Below are 22,415 nucleotides of genomic sequence, written 5' to 3'. Positions count from 1 at the left end.
TTTTATGACCTGAACTGGAAGTCAGCAACCTCATCCATGCAGCTTCCATTTATTAGAAACGACTCATGAAGCCTGGCCCATACTCAAGGGGATTAATCTGTTTCCCCAGGGCCTACCCTCCTTCCCAGTACCCAGTGCATAGTAGATTCTTAATAAGTGAATTCTAGATAACTGAATTATAGCCCTTGTCCCATTGCATAAGTGTTTATATTTCTTTCACCTAAGAGCCCATTTGACTCAAGGATCAAAGTGATTCATCACTCAGGACTACACAAGTCCTAACACATGAAAGATGCTTAGTTATCTTTGAAGAATGCACAAAACCCCACTTCACAACAGCACTTGGGTCATACATGACAACTGTTACCCTCCAGCAGTAATAGGAAGGCACATAATTATCCACCAACTTATCTCAAACTCCTAACAGAAATTCTTGTGATTATTTTTTCCTATTGAATTTTAAGTACTTAGCAGAACACCACACTGAAATCCAACATATATTTATTGAGCAACTCCAATGTGTAATGCCAATGAGGAAGATTTGAGTATGCTTTGATAGTTAAGACCAAAGGAGGAAATTAGTGTGACTAATTAAAAACTTAAGAATGCATAGTTCCATAGAAATACACTGGGATTCTCTAGTGAATTTTACAAATGGATATTGTTTTATGAAGTTACTTCATTTTTTTCATACTGTATGTATGCAATAGATTATTCCAAGAATGTATATATATTTTTATTTTCTAGCTTCAAAATAAATGTTCAACTTCAGTCTGTGTATTTGATATCTTCTGTGATCAAGAACCTTACCAAAAAACTAATCAGTACCATAGTAGGAAAACGTGATCGTTAAAGCAACTGAAGATAAAACAGTTCTTGAGGGAAAAGTCTGACTTCATTTTTCTGTCATATCCTACTAGACTGAGAATCATAGAATTTGATTTAAAAGGTATAGTAGTTTTCTATGGCTGCTGTGACAATTTTCTACAAACTTAGTGGCTTAAAACATCACAAGTGTATTATCGTACAGTTCTGTATCTGACATGAATTTCACTGGGCTAAAATCAGGGCATTGGCAGGGCACCTGCATTCCTTTTGTAGGCTCTAGGACAAGATTCATTTTCTTACTCCTTTGGGCTGTTGGCAGAATTCAATTCCTTGGATTTTAGGACTGAGGTCTCCTTTTTTATTGCAGTTATCCATTGAGGGCCTTTCCTGGCTTCTAGAGGCCCCTACATTTCTTAGCTTATGGTTCCCTTCTTCCATCTTCAAAGACAGAAACTGTGATTTGAAGTCCTTTTGTATTTGAATCTTTCCTCCTTTCATCTCACTTCTCTGGTACATTCTTCTTCCCTAGTAGGAATCACATGAATAGTCCAAGATAATCTCCCGATCTCAAGGTTCTTCACTTTTACATTTGCAAGTCCCTTTGACTATGTGAAGTAACACATTCACGTCACAGTGTCTGGGGATTAGGATGTAGACATCTTTGGGGTTGGAAGTGGGGCATTATTCTATTATACCTTCCACAGAAAACCATATTTCCACTTGTTTTCTCTTTGTCTTCTCTCACCTGGCATCTTTTAATATATAAAAACCCTAAAGTTACTAGACATTTAGAGAAGTTCTTCTATCCACCCTTTTTAAAAGGAGTAGCAAGTAACTATGAAATCCTTAGTGATAGCAGAGATATGAAATCCTTAGTGATATCAGAGATAGTGACACTATGACCTGGATGAATAAGAACAAATATTTTAAAATAGTATGACTTTGAAATATAGGACATTCTGTTTCTCGGGGGCTACTTCTTTTTACTCACACTAACTAAATTTTTAAAAAGTTATTCAAAATAGCTTACTTGGAAATAAACGGGAATTTCAATGCAGTGTTTTGTAGAATCCAAGGCAGGAAGCACATTTGAACTACACAAAGAACCATCTGCAAAAGAAGGAAAGCCATCAGAAACTTTCCCCTCTCTCTTCACCACCTTCTCCTATACTTACTTCCCTATCTCCAAATGGTGTGTACTGACTTCTTTCTGTGCTTCTCCTTTTCTCTCATTACCCTTCCCTGCTTCTGTCTGATCTTGGTGCTTTTCTCTGCTTGCTCATGGTTACCCCAGTTCCCAACAGGGCTTCTTAGTTCAAGTTCCAGGAGTTGACTCCCTGGAGCCAATGAGTCATTTAAATTCTTGAAAAGACTCTTTGGCATGTCTTGAGTCAGAATTCATCACTATTTTAATGAACTGTGACTAGAGGACAGGACCCTATACAGTGCAAATGCCAAGGGCCATTGACAGATTGGCGGCCAAACTTGTCTTCTCCCAGTGTCCAACCTTATTATTTTAATATGTATTTTGATTAGTTACCCTTCAATACTTTCTCTTCTCCAATATGGACAATTTGGTATAAAATGCTATATATTTTATTTAGTCGCCATTTTCTTTATATAGTATATATTAAAACATTATGCTGGCCAGGCGCGGTGGTGCACATCTGTAATCCCAGCATTTTGGGAGGCTGAGCCAGGTGGATCACCTGAGATCAGGAGTTCACCACCAGCCTGACTAAGGTGGTGAAACCCCATCTCTACTAAATAAAAAAAAATTAGCCGGGCATGGTGGTGAATGCCTGTGATCCGAGCTACTTGGGAGACTGAGACAGGAGAATCGTTTGAACCTGGGCGGCAGAGGTTGCAGTGAGCTGAGATCATGCCATTACACTCCAGCCTGGGCAACAAGAGCAAAACTCCATCTCAAACAACAACAACAACAACAACAAACATTATGCCTTGATGAGGTTCCTATGGCTTAAAAATACAACAACTTTAGAGATTAAAACACTTAAAATTTTGAGACTAGTGAACCTTAGCTCTGTCATCAGGAGGAAAGAGAAAAATTTTATTGTCAATGTATGATCATAGTAATATAGAGTTCATATTTTTAATCTGAAATTTCCATCCCTCAAATCCATTATAAGGTGATACATGCATAGAGCTACTGGAATAGATAGTCTTGGTAGTTATTTCATTTAATTTGGCTCTTACCAGGTTTCCTGACATGAATTCTTTCTCTGGATGTCATCTTTGCCTTGATCCCAGGAATCTTCTGCTATTCCAAAATGCTATTCTTCTCAAACCAAAACTCTCTTCAAATTGTTTTAATACCTTTTCTGACTCATTTTCCTTTTCCTTTCACTGCAGATATTTGAGTCCCTTTGCTCTTCCTCCCCATTGTTCTCTATTCTAGACGAAAATAGGTTTTTTTAACTTAGAGATTAGTAGATTCTTTTGGGAGTCATTAAAAATTATTTTTCTACAAGCTTGACATGATCTTTTATTCCCAAATCCAGAAAATCTCAAATTGTGTTATTACTATATATGTGCGTGTATATATATGTGTGTATATATGTGTGTATATATATAAACACATATATATTTAATTATATATATAAACACACATATATTTAATTAACAATGTGCTTACTTATCTACTATTAAACAAACCAGTTTCCTTAGAGACAAGAAATGGGCTTTCTTCTGCCTATCTCTCAGCCATAACACAGTTTCTTACACATAGAAGAAATAATTGAATGAATAAATTTCATGAACATTAAGGTATATTCAGTAGAGATCAATTTTTTTTTAGATCTGTAAAACATTAGTAAAGTAAACTAATAAAAAAGTGGTGAAATCTTTAATAGGGGTGTATTCAGGTACATTCAAGGCCTGGTAGTTAGTTACCAGAATGATTTGCTTGCATTATTCCTTAATGTCTGGGTTTTCATTCTGACAGTTCCTCCCCAAATATTATCCATCCATTCAATGTTCAGCTCAGATGTTACCTTGATTCTTCTCTGATTATCTGAACTTTAGGTGATCTCTCCTCCTTCTTTGAACTCCTATTGCTCTTTGTACAACTTTGGTGATAATTACCAACATGTCAATGAATTTAGCATACTTCTCTGGATTGCTGCCATCAGTGAATTCATTTTATTATAAACTTAAGATTATAAACTCCTTGTGTAGCATGCAGATCTATTTAATTTACTTTTGTTTACTCGGTCTCCCCAAACACAGTACTTTGATCTAGGTTAGTGATGACCAGATGTTTTCTGAATAAATAACATCTAGTTATATTTGTTCTGTTACCCAACTAAACCTTAGGCAACTGCATCTATATTACTAGTTCTAGATAAAAAGCCATGTCGGATTTGAAAAGTGCTGAATTTTACTACTGTACTTTGATTTTCTAAAGATGGTAGTATATATTACACAGGAGTCTCATCTCTTGAAGTTTATTATATTTTCTCTGGTATGAATTTTGTCAGACTCAACTAGAAATCCAGTGGCCGAAGTTTTACATTCCAACTTGGAAATTTAGACAACGTCTCTTTAATTTTTGGCAGTATAAATAAAAACTGAATTTCTTACAGTGGCTGTATGTTTTCCAACATGCCTTACTGATTGAACTTTCTGATATTTATACAAATGTTGTGATGTACTACAGACTTGATGTACAGACTTACATTATGGTTTCTTTTCTTTGAAGCTTTTACCTAGCCATTCCAAGCTAAAATGATAGCTTGAAGGTGAAAGGCATAGTACACAAAGAGCACAATGCTGTTTGCTGATGACTTGATCTTACAGATAAAATCCTAAAAACTCCACAACAAAATGCGTTAGAACTCATAAACCAATTCAGTAAAGTTATAGAATACAAAATTGACTTACAAAAATAGCGTTTCTAAATATTAACAATCAACTACCTGAAAGAGAAATTAAGACAATCCCATTTACAATGGCAGCAAAAAAAAAAAAAAAAAAAAAACAACAACCAAAACACCAAAAACAACTCAGTAGTAAATTTAACCAAGGAAGTGAAAGAACTATATACTGAAAACAATAAAACATTCATGAAAGAAATTGAAGATGACTCAAATAAATGGAAATATATCCTTGTTCATGGACTGGAAAAATTAATATTGTTAAAATATCCATACTACCCGCGGAAATCTTTAGATTCAATGCAACCTCTATTAAAATTCCAATGCTGAATGGGCATGGTAGCTCATTCTTGTAATCCCAGCACTTTGGGAGGCCGAAGTAGGAGGATTGCTTGATACCAGAAGATCAAGACCAACCTGGGCAACACAGTGAGACCCTGTCTCTACAACAATAACAACAACACAATCCCAATGGCATTTTCAAAGACATAGAAAAAACAATCCTAAAATGTGTATGGAACCACAAAACATCCTGAATAGCCATAGTAATCTTTGCCAAAAAGAATGAAGCTGTAGGCATCACACTGCTGGACTTTAAAATGTACTATGTACTACAAAGCTATAGTCCTCAAAACAATATGACACTGGCATACAAACAGATACACTGACCAATGGAATAGGGTAGAGAACCCAGAAATAAGCCCACATGCCTACAGTCAACTAATTCTTGACAAATGTGCCGAGAACACAGTGGGTACAGTCTCTTCAATAAACAGTGTTGAGAAAACTATATTCACATGCAGAAGAACGAAAATGAATTCTTATCTCACCCTTTGTACTAGAATCAACTCAAAGTGAATTAATGACTTAAATATAAGACCTGAAACTATAAAATAACTAGAAGAAAACATACAGGAAAAGCCGCATGACATTGGTCTGGGCAGTGATTTCTTGGTTATGACTCCAAAGGCACAGACAATGGAAACAAAAATAGACAAATGAAATTCCCTCAAACTAAAAGCTTCTGCATAGCCAAGTAAATAATAAGGTCAAGAAACAGCTCACAGATTGGGAGAAAATATTTGTAAATCATCCATCAGATAAAGGGCTCATATTCAAAATATACAAGGAACTCAAACTACTCAATAGCAAGAAAATAACCCTATAAAAATGGATACAACACATAAATAGACATTTCTCAAATGAGGACATAAAAATGGCCAACAAATATATGAAAAAGTGTTCAACATCTCTAATTATCAGAGAAGTGCAAATTAAGACCACAATGAGACATCACCTCATACCTGATGGATTGGCCACTATCAAAAAGATGAAAGATAACAAGTGCTGGTGAGGATGTGAAGAAAAGGGAACACTTGTATACTGTTGGTGGTATTGTAAATTGGCACAGTCATTTTGGAAAACAGCATGGAGATTTCTTGCAAAACTAAAAATAGAACTACCATATGTCCCAGCAATCCTACTATTGGTTCCATACCCAATGGAATTGAAATCAGTATGTCAAAGAGATATCTGCACTTCCATCTTCATTGCAGCACTATAAACAAGAGGGAAGATATGGAAACAACCTAAGAATCCATTAATGGATGAATGAATTTTATAACATGATATATATATACACAATGGAATGCTGTTTGGCCTTTAAAAAAGAAGAAAGAGGTGAGCGGATCATGAGGTCAGGAGTTCGAGACTAGCCTGACCAATATGGTGAAACCCTGCCTCTACTAAAAATACAAAAATTAGCCACGTGGTGGCGCACACCTGTAATCCCAGCTACTCAGGAGGCGGGGCAGGAGAATTGCTTGAACCCAGGAGGCAGAGGTTGCAGTAAGCTGAGATCACACCACTGTACTCCAGCCTGGGTGACACAGCAAGACTCTGTCTCAAAAAAAAAAAAAAAAAAAAGAAGAAGAACAAGAACTTCTGTCATTTTTGACATGTCTGAATATAGAGGACATTATGTTAAGTGAAAAAGTTGAACTCATAGAAGTAGAGAGTAGAATGGTGCTTGCCAAAGACTTGGGGTGGGGAGTGAACGAAGAAAAGGGAGACATCAGTAGACAGGTACAAAATTTCAGTTAAATAGGAGGAATAAATTCTGGTGTTCTATTATATTGCACAGTGACTATAAGTAATAATCATGTATATTTCAAAATAGCTAAAAGAGATTTCAAATAATCTCACTGCAAGCAAATGACAAATATTTAAGGTGATAGATGTGCTAATTAGCCTCATTTAATTATTCCACCATGTATACTTATATAAAAAGTCACATTGTACCGTACAGCTATAGACAGTTATAAAAAAAAAGAGTACACATTCTGGAGCTAGACGGATTCGAGTTCAAATTCTTGGTCTTAATACTTTCATAAAAGTTACCTCCTTCAGGAGTTTAAAAATACTATACAAATAAAATTACCTTTTATTAAACAGACAACATTGCTTTTCCATTAAAGTTTACCCACTGAAGTTTACATCCCTTTAATAACCTTGATTTCCTTTCTGCTTAAAAAATATTATTTTAAATTAAGGAATTAAATTTAAATTTGAATATGTTGGCATTGACACCAAAATAATTTCTTTCACATTCTACAACTGCAATACATGAAAATAATTCTCTCTTAGGACATAGGCACATGACTTATGACCAGGTTGCTCTTTTGAATTTTTAGAGAAACTCTCAGATACACGATATAAACTCACATTTACAAAACAATTTTTCTGAAAAATTTCAAAGTTTTACATCATGAACGTTTAAAGACTTTGTCCAGGACTGGCAGAAGACCGACTATACTAACAGCAGGTTGATGGCAGGAAAAGGAACCAGCTGAAACAAATTATGCCTCTTTCTACAGGAAACAAAGGGCAGTTTGTTGTGAGACTGATAATTGTTTCAAGCAATTAGGTGTGGAGATGCAGAAGGGAAATAAGAATGGGATATCCTAATGCAGTAAACAATCCACCCTACCAGCTTAACAAATACAAGTCATACAATAGACTATTTCAGTGATAACTATCCCACATTAATGTGTGTGGGTGTGTGTGTGTGCATGCACAGAGGCATGCAGGTCATAAAACAAAAAACTTCCAGGAAAACTTGAGGGACTACCATAACTTAAATCCAATGATTTTTCCATCAATCTTACTCTTTTTGTTATTGTCAATTCAATGAAAGCACACAAACAAAAAATGTTTTGGGGGCATGATTTTATGACAGGCATTAGACAAGATTGAGCATACAAAGTTTAATAAAACAAAGACATTACTCTATGAAAACATGCAATTTAGTGGTATGAAGGCATCTCTATCCTCAAGTTTTCACTTTGAAACATTTAACCGTAAGCACAAAATAATATACACCATCAAATTCTTCTTCCTGAAATATATTTATTTATTGCTCTTTCAGCAAATGTAGGAGAGTGATAGACGGTCTCAGTCTTTGTTTGAGAATGTCGATTGTTTTCCTTCATTCTGTTATAATAGTTTGGATGGTATGGAATTCTTAAGTCACATTTACTTTCCTTCCACAATCTGAAAATATTCATTACTTTCCTTACTTCTCTTGTTGCTTTTGAGAATCTGCTGTTGCCTGATGTTTGTTTCTTTGTAGGTAAATTATCTTTGTATGTGATTGCTTTAAAAAATTTCTCTTTGCATTTATTGTTCTACAGTATCACTTCAATATATACACAGAGTTGACCCTTAAATAACACAGGGTTAAACTAAGTAGGTCCACTTACAAGGAAGTTTTCTTCTGCCTCTTCCACCTTTGAGACATCAACACCAACCCTTCCTCTTCCTCCTCCTCCTCAGTGCTACTCAACAATAACAAGGAGGATGAAGACCTTTATGATGATCCATTTCCACTTAATGAATAGCAAATATATTTTTCTTTCTTATAATTTTTTTATTATACTTTAAGTTCTAGGGCACATGTGCACAACGTGCAGGTTTGTTACATATGTATACATGTGCCATGTTGGTGTGCTGCACCCACTAACTCATCGTTTACATTAGGTATATCTCCTAATGCTATCCCTCCCCACTCCCCGGACCCCATGACAGGCCCCGGTGTGTGATGTTTCCCTTCCTGTGTCCACGTGTTCTCATTGTTCAGTTCCCACCTATGAGTGAGAACATGCAGTGTTTGGTTTTCTGTCCTTGCAATAGTTTGCTGAGAATGATGGTTTCCAGCTTCATCCATGTCCCTACAAAGGACATGAACTCATCATTTTTTATGGCTGCATAGTATTCCGTGGTGTATATGTGCCACATTTTCTTAATCCAGTCTATCATTGATGGACATTTGGGTTGGTTCCAAGTCTTTGCTATTGTGAATAGTGCCATAATAAACATATGTGTGCATGTGTCTTTATAGCAGTATTATTTATAATCCTTTAGGTATATACCCAGTAACGGGATGGCTAGATCAAATGGTATTTCTAGTTCTAGATCCTTGAGGAATCGCCACACTGTCTTCCACAATGGTTGAACTAGATTACAGTCCCACCAACAGTGTAAAAGTGTTCCTATTTCTCCACATCCTCTCCAGCATCTGTTGTTTCCCGACTTTTTAATGATGGCCATTCTAACTGGTGTGAGATGGTAGCTCATTGTGGTTTTGGTTTGCATTTCTCTGATGGCCAGTGATGATGAGCATTTTTTCATGTGTCTGTTGGCTGCATAAATATCTTCTTTTGAGAAGTGTCTGTTCATATCCTTTGCCCACTTTTTGATGAGGTTCTTTTTTTTTCTTGTAAATTTGTTTGAGTTCTTTGTAGATTCTGGATATTAGCCCTTTGTCAGATGAGTAGATTGCAAAAATTTCTCCCATTCTGTAGGTTGCCTGTTCACTCTGATGGTAGTTTCTTTTGCTGTTCAGAAGCTCTTTAGTTTAATTAGATTCCATTTGTCAATTTTGGCTTTTGTTGCCATTGCTTTTGGTGTTTTAGCCATGAAGTCCTTGCCCATGCCTATGTCCTGAATGGTATTGCCTAGGTTTTCTTCTAGGGTTTTTTTGGTTTTAGGTCTAGCATTTAAGTCTTTAATCCATCTTGAATTAATTTTTGTATAAGGTGTAAGGAAGGGATCCAGTTTCAGCTTTCTACATATGGCTAGCCAGTTTTCCCAGCATCATTTATTAAATAGGGAATCCTTTCCCCATTTCTTGTTTTTGTCAGGTTTGTCAAAGATCAGATAGCTGTAGATGTGTGGTATTATTTCTGAGGGCTCTGTTCTGTTCCATTGGTGTATATCTCTGTTTTGGTACCAGTACCATGCTGTTTTGGTTACTGTAGCCTTGTAGTATAGTTTGAAGTCAGATAGCGTGATGCCTCCAGCTTTGTTCTTTTGGCTTAGGATTGTCTTGGCAATGCAGGCTCTTTTTTGGTTCCATAGGAACTTTAAAGTAGTTTTTTACAATTCTGCAAAGAAAGTTGTTGGTCCATTTTCTTTTTTCTAGTTTATTTTAGAATACAGTATATAATAATGCATATAACGTAAAATACATATTAGTTGACTGTTTATGTTATCGGTAACGTCACAGTAGGCTATTAGTCATGTTTTCAGGAAGTCAAAAGTTATACATGGATTGTTGACTGCATAGAGGTCGGCATCTCTAATCCCAGAGTTGTTCAAGGGTCAGCTGTAGTATGGATTTACTTACATTTATTCTTCTAAAAACTTCGTTAATCTGAGAAATTATTTTTTTTCAATAATTCTAGAAAACTCTTAGCATTATCTCTTTGAATATGATCTATTCACTATTGTCCCCTTTTCTTCTTTTAGAAATTATATTAGACAAATAAAAGTAAAATGTTCAATGTTTTTGCTTTAACTTGTACATTTTATTTATTTTTTTATTTTTTAATTTTTTTGAGCCAGAATCTTGCTCTGTCACCCAGGTTGGAATGCAATGGCGTGATCTTGGCTCACTGCAACCTCCGCCTCCCCAGTTCAAGCAATTCTTCTGCCTCAGCCCCCCGAGTAGTTGGGATTACAGGTGCCCGCCACTACACCTGGCTAATTTTTGTATTTTTAGTAGAGATGGGGTTTCATCATGTTGGCCAGGCTGGTCTTGAACTCCTGACCTCGTGATCCGCCTGCCTCAGCCTCCCAAAGTGCTGGGATTACAGGCGTGAGCCACCATGCCCGGCCTATATTTAAAAATTTTTTAAATATTCTCCATAGCTTTAATTTTCTCTTCTGATTAATTTTGTGGGAAGTTTTCCTTCCAGATAGCCAATTCTCTCTTTAGCAATGTTGAATCATTGGACCAATAATGGAATAATATTTTCAAAGTTCTGGGAAAAAACAATTGTCAACTTATAATTTTATACCAGCCAAATAATTAACGAATATGAAGACAAATTAGACATTTTTGGATAAAGATCAAGAGAATTTACCACTTTTATACACTTACTGTTGAGAGTATCCATTGAATTACTCACTTAAATTGTTATTTCTAGAAGTTTTACTTTATTATTTCCCAAATGGCCTGTATTTTTCTTGGAAATTTGATTTTTCAGTTTTTGCCTTGAATCATTTTAAACATGCTCATTTTTATTTTATTTTGAAAAACTCCATCATCTAAAATTTGTGGGGCTCTAATCACTATTTAATGTTCGCTGACTCTGTCATGGTACATTTTTCTCCTGAATAATTTTAAAATGTTTTAAAATTCTGACCACATCTTTGTTATTATTTTTTTTCCTGAGAAACACTTGTGGTAATACACCTCCAGAATATTCTTCCATCTTCATTCAAATTTAATATTAATTTTCTTGCTGGGACACACATGGACTGTGTAATCAGTAAGGATATGCCAAATAGAGTCTATTTTGCCAAATATATATTTTCAAGAACACAGACAAAAGTTACAAAAATTAGCCAAATTCTGGGCCACAAAATAACTTATAACAAATTATAAGAAATTTACAAATTTCTCTGACCTCTTGTAATTCAACTAGAAGTAAATCACAAAATGATAACTAGTGAATCTACCTATGTTTGAAAATCAGGCATTTCACTTCTAAGTTACCAATGGCTTTAAAAAGAAACTATGACAAATTATAAAATATTTTAACTGAATGACAATGGCAATGTGATAAATTAAAATCTTGTGTTATACGGATAAATAAGAACTTAGAGAAAATGTTGTGTCCTTAAAGGGATATTAAAAATGAAAAAAAGCATAATAATCAGTGATCTAAACATCAATCAAAAAGCTAGTCTTAAGCACAAAGAAAGTAGAAAGAAGTTACTAGTGCAAACCAGGCAGACAGAAATCAAATATGAAGCAAACATACATTGTCAATGGATTAAGAAAGCCAAAATCTTTCTTTAAAAAATGAGTAAAATTGGTGAACCCCTACTGAGAATTCTCAAAATAAACTAAAAGTCACAAAATGATCAGTATCTGGAATAAAAAGGAAACATTATTACTGATCCCTCAGATAGTAAGAAAATAGTAAAGGATTATTATGAATAAATTAATGTCAAATATGACATTAACTTGAAAATGTAAAGGAAAAAAACACAATCCTGACTCAAAAAGAAACAGAAAAACATTGAGTTCTTCATTCTTAAAGAAATTGAATAAGAATTAATACCTTCTTATATAGAAATGAAATGTAGGAAAATTAAAATGAGTAAAATGTTAAAATAAGTCTAATGTTTAATATTGGTGTCAACTTGATTGGACTGAAGGATGCAAAGTATTGTTCCTGGGTGTCTGTGAGGGTGTTGCAAAAGGAGATTAACGTATGAGTCAGTGGACTGGAAGAGACAGACCCACACTCAATCTGCGTGGGCAGTATCTAATCAGCTGCCAGCGCAGCTGGAATGAAGCAGGCAGAAAAAGGTGGAAGAGCAGACTAGCTGAGTCTTCTGGACTTCATCTTTCTCCCATGCTGGCTACTTCCTGCCCTCGAACATCGGACCCCAATTTCCAGCTTTTGGACTCTTGGACTTACACCAGTGGTTTGCCAGGGGCTCTTGGGCCTTCATCCCTAGACTGAGGGCTGCACTGTCAGCTTCCTTACGTTTGAGGTTTTGGGACTAGGACTTGGCTTGCAGATGGACTACTGGGGAACTTCACCTTGTGATCGTTCTGTCCCTATGGAGAACCCTGACTAATAAAGTAAGTTATTTCTGAAATGCAAGGGTTTCAATATTGGAAATTCAATCAATATAATTGACCATATTAACAAAACAAAGAGCAATATAATTTTCTGCATTGATAGATGTGGAAAAAGCATTTGATAAAGTTCAATATCAATTCATGATAAGATTTCTTAGTAAGCTAAGAGTAGAAGGAACTTCCTTAATATGAAAAAATATGCATAAAAATCCTACAACAAACATACAACATAACAGTGAAACGTTGAAAAATTTCCAAGATAAGAAATAAAACGATATTCAATACCATAATTTATCCTCTTGATGCACTTACCAGCACAATAAAGCACAAAAAAGAACAAAAGAATAAAATTAGAAAGGAAAAAATAAAACTGCCATTATTTACATGATTGTATGCACATGGAGCAGAAATCTACAGATAAATTATAGAATTTGTAAGTTTCGCAGATGTTAAATATAAGCATAACCTTGACAAATCTATTGCATTTCTGCATATAACAAGCAAACTATGAAGCAAAATATTTTATCAATTGTTAAATATCAAAAATATAAAATAGCTAGGAATAAATCTGTTAAAATGTGTTTTTGATAGGTACAGAAAAATCCATCAAACATTATTGAGAGACAAATAAATGGAGGGATATGGCAGGTTAATGTATTGTGAGCTTCTTTACTATAAAGGTATCAAATTCCTCAAACTGATCTACAGATTCAATGGAATACCAATTAAAATCCACATGACAGTTTTGTGAGAATCGAGAAACTAGTTGATAAAATCATGTGGAAATAAAAAGAGCCAAAACCAAGATAATCATGAAGCAGAAAAATGAAGTGGGAAGATGGCTGTATTAATTATTGAGGCTTTGTAAAACTTTAGTGTTAAAAATGTGGCATTGGAATAAGAACAAATAGAAATATGTAAAAAAAAAAATGTCCAGAAGCAGACCCTCAGAAATACAGATACTTGATTTATGAGAACTGTGGCTCTATTAAGAAATGGTATATTCAGGAATGATGCTGGGTCAATTGAATTTTCATATGGAAAATGAAAAAATAAGCCCTTACCACAAAATATAGACAAATCAATTCCAGTGGTTGTGAATTTTAGTGTGGCAGTAAAACAATTAAGATTCTAGAAGAGGAAATATATATATATATAAATATATATATATACACACACACATATGTATACATATATAATACTCTATATATATGTTTTATATATATTAACATGTATGTATACATGTATGTGTGTATATATATGTATATACACACAAATATATGTGTACACACACATACTAATATAGGCCTTAAGCAAGCAAAGATTTTTCAAGAAAGAAGCTAAAAGCACGAATAAAGGTGAAGATAAATAAATTTAATCACACTATAATCAAACACTTCAAAATATAAATAGAGTGAAAATCTAAGCCACAAAATGGGAGAAGATAATTGCAATACATATAATAGACAGACGGTTAAGATCCAAAATAAATTCACAATACAGCAAATAAGCAAAAGACAGGCAACCCAATAAAAAATGCTCAGACACTTCAGCAAGATCTTCACAAATAATGCTATTAAAATGACCAGTAGGCATATTAAAAGGCAATAAAATTCATTTGTTAAGGAAACAAATTAGAACCACAATGTAATAATGCTCCAACATTGGTACAACTACATTGGAAAGACATGACATTATCTATTAAAGTTGAGCATATGCTTAACTTATGATCTGTGAATTCTACTTCTAGATACATATCCAGAAAAAAAAGTTTATGGGCCACAAAAGATATCTACAAGAATATTCATGCATTATAATTCACAGTGAACACTAACTTGGAAAAAAGTTATCAACAGGAAATTTGATAAATAATTTGTAGTATAATCATACCAAGAATGCAACAGAGTAGCAAAAATAAACTATATCTATGCAAAACTGCATGGACATGTCCATCTAAAAATTCACTGTTGCATTCTTAATCCCCAGTACTTTAGAACTGTGACTATTTGGAGAGAGGGCCTTTACAGAGTTAAGTTAAAATGAATTCATTGGGATGGCCACTAATCTAAGTGGTGTCCTTATAAGAAGAGGAAATTTGAACCCAGGCACGTACCAAGGGAAGATGATGTGGAGACACAGGGAGATGAGCATCCCCAAGTCAAGGAGAGAGACCTCAGAAGTAACCTACCCTGCCAACACCTTGGTCTCAGACTTCTATCCTCTCAAACTGTGAGAAAATACATTTTTGTTGCTGCTTTGTTGTGGCAGCCCTAGAAAACTAACATAGAAGGGAACAGAAGCACTTCAGAAATAGTGGAGTAAGAATGTCTCAAAATCTGCTCCATAAAAGTAACAGGAGCACTGGTAAAGACTGCCAACATCAGCTTCTCAGAACTCCAGAAATAATCAAAGGCTTGCAACACTCCAAGGAGTGTTTATTCGAGAAAAATTACTAAATATCAGTAAGCACAGTGAGTGAGCTGTATGGAGTTTTAACTTGCCCTACTCCCATCACCTCCTCCCCATCTCCATGGTAGTCTTGAAAACTATCCTCCCCATGCCTATGATAATTGACAGCTGGAAGCCTAGCAGCCACTGGAGGTGGGAAAGGGGGAAAATGAGTTTGGAGTTCCATAAAAAAGCTGCATCCAAGAGAATTGTAACCATTTGACCTGTCTGGCAGCTTCCTGGAAAACTCCATCTTCAGGGCCTGGCTTTATTTGACTTGACTAGAATTATTTCTGTGCAAAAAGTCCTATTCCCGGGGTTTTTGTTGAAAAGAAGCAGGAATTGTTTAACACCACTATTTCTGCCCAAAAAGTCTTATTCCCAGGGTTTTTGTTGAAAACAAGAAGCAGGAATTGTTTAACACTACAGGTGCCTGTGCTGTGGATACCAGGTGGGGCTAACAAGAGACTGACCAAGAAAACTTGAAAAACAGAAATGAGATGTCCATAATCAGCTTTGTCTTGGTCTGTTTGGGCTGCTATAAAAAAAATATCGTAGGCTGGGTAATTTATAAACAATAACTCATTTCTAACAATTCTGAAGGTTGGAAAGTTTAAGATCAAAGTGCAGGAAGATTTCATGTCTGGTGAGGGCCCCATTCCTTGTAGATGGTGCCTTCTAGCTGTGTCCTCCTTAGGTGGCAGGGGCAAACAGCTCCCTGGCATTTTTTTGATGTCACTAGTCCCTTTCATGAAGGTGAAGCCCTCATGACTTACTCACTTCCTGAAGGCCACACCTCTTGATAGTATGGCATTAGGTATTAGGTTCCAACACATACGTTTTGGAGGGACACAAACATTCACATCATACTAGACTTTGAAAAGCTCGTATATATTCCTGGGAATCTGGAAGGCTACCTGCATATTCAGGGTTGTGCACATGCTCAAGACAGCAGAAGGCCCTAATCTCTCGTCTTTGCCTGACTGTGTGGCTTAGTGCAAGCAAAAAGTAAATGCAAGGAATAGTTGTAAACTGCCTGCCCGAGTGTTGAAGGCATAACCCAACATAACCCAACTCCCTTGGCAAATGCTGGGAAGCATATTCATTCAAGGAATTTAAGGAAATCTCTGTCCAATCATTTGCTGACCATCAAACTTACTGAGCAGAGACTTTAATATCTGCACAGCAGGAGCAGGAAGGGCGTATTTCTGTGTGCTGGCCATTTCTTATATTTTGAGTTGGGTGGTTGTTAAACAAGTGTTTTGTTTGTAATTACTCAACAGGATATACCATTATTTCTCATGCATCTATTTGCTTGTGTGTTGTATTTTGCCATCAAGTTATTATTTTAACAAATGGAAGACAATATAACACCTATGTCAGTCATCTGTGAAAATTAAATGAAATAAATCAGGTATATACACAACAGAATTCAGCCTTAAAAAGAAAAGAAGAAAATACTGTCACTTGCAACAACATGGCTGAACCTGGGGGACATTATATTAAGTGAAATAAGCCAGACACAGAAAGACAAATATCATGCGGTCTTATATATAGAAACTAAAAAGCTGAACTCAGAACTAGCGAGGAGAATGGTGGTTACAAGGAGGAGGGGGCAGGGTTGGGAAGATGTTGGTCAAAGGATACAAAATTCCCGATAGACAGGAAGAATAAGTTCAAGAGATCTATTGTACAACATGGTGCCTATAGTTAATAACAATGTATTTTATTCTTGAAAATTACTTGGATAGTAGATTTTAAGTGTTTTCACTACAAAAAACATAAAAAGCATGTGGGGTAATTTTACATGTTAATTAGTTAAATTTAGTCTTTACGCAATGTATGCATATTTCAAATAATCATGTTATACATGATAAATATACAATTTTCATTCGTTAAGTAAAAAATAAATTTTAAAAAGGAATGAAACAGAAGGCTTAATCTAAGATTAGCCTTTGTTGAGTGCTCTAAAAATCTCAGCTATTACTAGTAGTAATAGCAGTAGTACTTGAAAAGGTCAATTATGATCCAAGAATTTCACCACAGAGCTCATACTGTGGAGAAGCTTTTGTGCATGTTTATCAGATGCGTAAGAACATTCACTACAGTAGTGTTTAAAATAACTCTTGATTGGAAAGAGTCCTAGTGTCCATTTTTAGAAGAATGAGTAGATTAACTGTAGTATTTTCATAAAGTAGAACAGTATATCATGGCAGAAAGGACTAAATTGGAACTGCGTATTAGTTAGAAGTAATCTCAGAAACATAATATTGAACAAAAATGAAAGTAGGAGAAGAATAAACACAATATGACTTTAGTTATAAAAATTCCAGATACATGGTGTTTCCTTGTTGTTCAGAGATATGAATATGAGTGGTAAAATAACAATAAAGCAAGGAATACAAGCATAGGTAATAAAACAATAAGAAAGCAAGGAATAATGAGCACAAAATTTGAGATTGCTGATACTCTGTTGGGGGAGGGTGGCTGAAGGACAAAGACAGGATGGACAAGCAGGGGTCAGAATCCCAATCAATATTCCCTTTCTTAAGCTGGGTGGTAGGTATACCTATGTTTATTTGATTGTCTTTCTTTGGACATTAGCCATGTTTTAAATATTCCTTTTTATATACTTAAAATTTCATGTACTTCAATCCCTTCTGGAAGTCGAGAGAGAAGGAGCAACAGGGTGTTTGGGAACTAAGAGCAGGGAGGTTTCGCTTGATTTATTCCAAGTGAATGAATCCATTGTGCCTACAACACAAATCTCTCCAAGTGATATCAATATAAGCTGAATAGCAAGAGCATTGAAGAAAAAAATTAAGCCACAAAATCATCACTGCAGAGGATGAAGAGAATGGAAAACCTTGCCCCTCTTCCTTGATTGTGGTAGGAGTAGGGTAAGAAGAAGGTTTGGGCTAATTTTCTAGTATATTGTCTAGATCCTCTTAAAATGAAAGTGGCTTTGCTAGTACCTTTGAGTCACCACCTAATGCATGGGGGGAAGCATCTCAAAACATTAGCCCCAGAATTTATTTAAGGACCCATTTAAAATTAATTTAGAAACCACATTATGTCCTTGCTCCTTTGAGTCATTGACCTAAAACAATTGTTACTAGATTGGTCTCATGTCTTTAAATTTTCCCCAACTTTTATGACTACTGACTCATGGACTATTTGTAAATTGATAATTTGTTCTAGACAAAAAACAGGCCCCTTATTTAGCAGAACATCAAAACAGAATTTTTAAAGAAGTCTTATAAAGGAGAGAGGGCCTAGTCAGGTGTAGTGGTGCATACCTATAGTTCCAGCTACTCTGAGAGGCTGAGGTGAGAGGATCACTTAAGTCTGGGAATTCGAGGATGCAGTGAGCTGTGATTGTGCCAATGCACTCCAGACCTGGGAGAGAGAACAAGACCCCATCTGTTAAGAAAAGAGAGAGAGAGAGAGAGAGAGAGAGAGAGAGAGAGAGGTCTGGCAGACAAGGCACCTATCTTGGCCCAGGAAGGCTGCCTATTCAAGTACTAACTCTGTTATTTGCAAGTTGTATCAACATCAGCAAGTCTTTTCCTCTCTTTGGACCTTAGTTCCCTTATGTATAAAGTGAGGGAATGAACTAAATGATTCTGCCCTAATGTCTAGGTGGAGGTTAAAATCTGACAAGTGTAGGTCCACTGATTATCATTCTGGATACACTCTTGTGTCAGCTGGTCCCTGTTGTCTTTGAGCTGGAGCTATGATTGCATAGTACTGATGACAGGAGAGAGACAACATTCTTCTCCCTGTGCTACCATGTGCATTGGGGGCAACTGGTGTTGGGCTTCCACTTTTTACCTCCAGGCCTTTGTTTGTGCTCTTTTCGGTAAAAAGTTGTGACAAAGCAATCAGGAGCCTGGGCTGGTCAAGGCCTAAGGGCTGAGAGAGCTTTAGGTTCTGTCTACTGCCTATAGTTGAGATGGACTGGAAATAGGAGTACATACATCTTGGAGAAAGTGGACTGTAACTGTGAATTGAAAGATTTCTCTCAGCGAATTTTGTTAACACTTCAGGATTGAAGCCACTTTGCTGCGGGATTCCACTTGAATACGTGATGGAGATAGAGATGAGGAAGAGGACTGAGGAAGAGAGTCTCTCTCATGTCTCAGGGGCATGACTGCCTGAGGGAGTCAGTAGAAGTCTGTAAGGATGCCAGGGTCAGCATGAAGCTTGATCAGAGCTGTGCATCTCTCTCCCTCTCTCTCTTTTGGCACCTGAGCTGGGAACTGCTGGCAGTAGTAATGGTAGATCTCTGGTTATCCCACCACCATGGATATTACTATGATCATTCCATGTAGCTAACCCTGTCACAGCCTACACCCCATTGGCTGTCTTGGGTTCAAAGGTTTCTTGTGTCAAGCATCAAGAATCATCAGTGGATGGTAAAATTGCTGGCTAACAGATGGGGAGCAGTGGCTTATGTGGTCTAAGCAATGACCCTGCAGGTTATTTATTAATGACAAAAGGAAAATGTACATTTACTGTGGAGAGATCTGGGGGACACCACCTTAACCATGTGCTCAAACTTAACATCCCCAATAATGAAACAATCTGACATAATGTGACTTCTGATATCAGAAGAGAGAAACAATACCAACTATGTAGTATTTCTGCCAGAAAAGTTTAACCTAAATCTAATCATGAGGAACAATCAATCATACAAATTCAGAAAATGGGATGTTCTAGAAGTCAGGTGATATGAATTCTTAAAAACTACATAAAAATCCATGTCATAAAAAGAATAGTTGGGGCAACTACAGTAGTCCACACTTACCCTCATTTCAGTTTCACTTTCTGTGGTTTCAATTACCTGTGGATTACCACTGTCTGATATAGGCGAGTACAGTACAAAAAGATATTTTGAAAGAGTCCACATTCACTTTTATTACAGTATATTGTTATAATTTTTCTGTTTTATTACCAGTTATTGTTAACCTATTACTGTAACTAATTTATGAATCAAACTTTATCATAGGTATGTATGCATAGAAAAAAACAGTATATATAGGGTTTGGTACTATCCACAATTTCAGGCGTTCACTGTGGGTCTTGAAACATATCCTGTGTGGATAACAGGGAATCACTGTATTTAGGTGAAAGGCACATAACAAATGATTACAGAGAATAAACTCTAATTAGATTTAAGATTTTTTTAAAAAAATGAAACAGTGAAGTTAGAATGCTTAGGGGGACAACTATAGAAAATTTTGAATATTAGATGATAGTAATAATAAATTAGTATTAATTTAATTAATAAATTAGCATTAATTTTCTTAGGTGAGATAAAGATGTGATGTTGGGATTCTACTCTTTACCTCCAGGCCTTTGTTAGTGCTCTTTTTGGTAAAAAGTTGCGACAAAGTAATCAGGAGCCTGGGCTGGTCATATCGAGCAATTGTGGTTATATAGAGCAATTCCTTTATTGTTAGGTGATGCATATTTAAGTACTTAGGAATAAATATTATGGTATATGAAACTTCAGAAATCTTGAACAAAAAAGAGTGTGTGTGTATGTGTGTGTGTGTGTTGTGTAGAGAAGGGCCAGAGAAATGTGGCAAAATGTGAACAATTGCTGAATCTAGGTAAAGGTCATATGGATTTTATTCTGCATTTTTGAAGTTTTTAAATATTAAAAGTGTGTAGAGGCATGTAAGGATCTGAAAATTGTCTAACTTAAAACTACTCATGTCTATATCTCTTTGTGAAGTTTAAAGTACCCCAGAGGTGCACAGTTAGCCTTGCCATCCGAACATCTAACTTTCTTGCTTTTGCCTTTCTCATGCACTGTAGGTTAAACTGTTGTCTTCCTGCTCCCAGAACATGTAGAATGTACCTTCTGAGAATGCAAAGATTTGCAGATTCAAGTTCCTGGAGAGACATCTCCACTATTAAGGACCTCTAGATGAGAGAGGAGGGAGGAATGGTGCTAGAGAGCAGGGTAGTCTGTCTTGGAAGCTTGTTAGCAGAAAGTGTATACAGGCCTCTGGCAAGTGAGATGATCCTAGAGGATCAGTTTTAGCAAAGACAGAGAGAAGATGAATTATTGATCTCCACTTTCTGGAACTTTTCTCCTTCCATTTTAGCATCCCTTCATTAAATATTCTCATTACATATATTTTTATTTTACTAAACTTTTACTAAGCGCCTGTCACATGCCAGGCAACAGTCTAGGCCCTGCATATAGAGAGATGGATGAAAGATGATTCTTGTCCTCAAGCCACAAACTCACCTATTTCCAGTTTCCATCACGCTGAGTGAAAAAAATAAAGTCAGACTTATTGAGTTGACCCTCTGAAGTCAGGTAGAAACAGGTGAAGACTAACTCTAAGGAGTGATTTCAGTGGCATCATTTTTTTTGAGGCATCCTTGACCAGTAGGAGTGGGGGAGGTGGAGGCTTCTTTACACCCAGGGCTGGAGAGCTTCCTCAGCCCAGAGTTGCCAGTTGCCCCCCTCTGTCTACATATTACACTCCACCAGGGAAAGAATACCAGGCAAAGATAGCTGAACCCAGCTTCCAGATATTTGGGATAAGGAACAGATTGAAAGCTCTGGGAGAAAAAGCTATCTTTTTAGAGAACAGAAAATAGTTCTATCTCTTTTGAGAACAGAAAATAGTTCCATATATGGAAATGTCTGTGAACCAAAAGGTCAAGTGAGTAGTTCAGAGCCTGCTATGAAAGTGGCTTGACCTACGTAGGCCAGCTACCAAGGAAGTTGGCATCCTTCTTTTCTGAGGTGTGTCTTTCTTTTCTTTTTACATTTAATGATCCTGGCTACTAACTCATTTCATCATGGTATTTAATACATTAGACTGAGAAGGAATGTATCTTTCCCATATTTTTAACAATAGGCCTTAAGGGGCTTTGAGCAGTATACTCCAAATGTTGATTTAACTATGAATGAATGATACTTATGACAAAACAGTTAGGTTGCAACTATAAATCTTTAGACCTAACCTGTCAGTCCAGACCTAAGTAGAAAACCTGTGTGGGTATTTCAGATCATGCTTTGTTCCGGAATGATGCTTTTATTACCGTGCTCCAAT

The sequence above is a fragment of the Pongo abelii genome, chromosome 8, assembly GCF_028885655.2.
Source record: "Pongo abelii isolate AG06213 chromosome 8, NHGRI_mPonAbe1-v2.0_pri, whole genome shotgun sequence".
Taxonomy (NCBI): Eukaryota; Metazoa; Chordata; class Mammalia; order Primates; family Hominidae; genus Pongo; species Pongo abelii.
Note: the sequence above shows the minus strand (reverse complement) of the source record.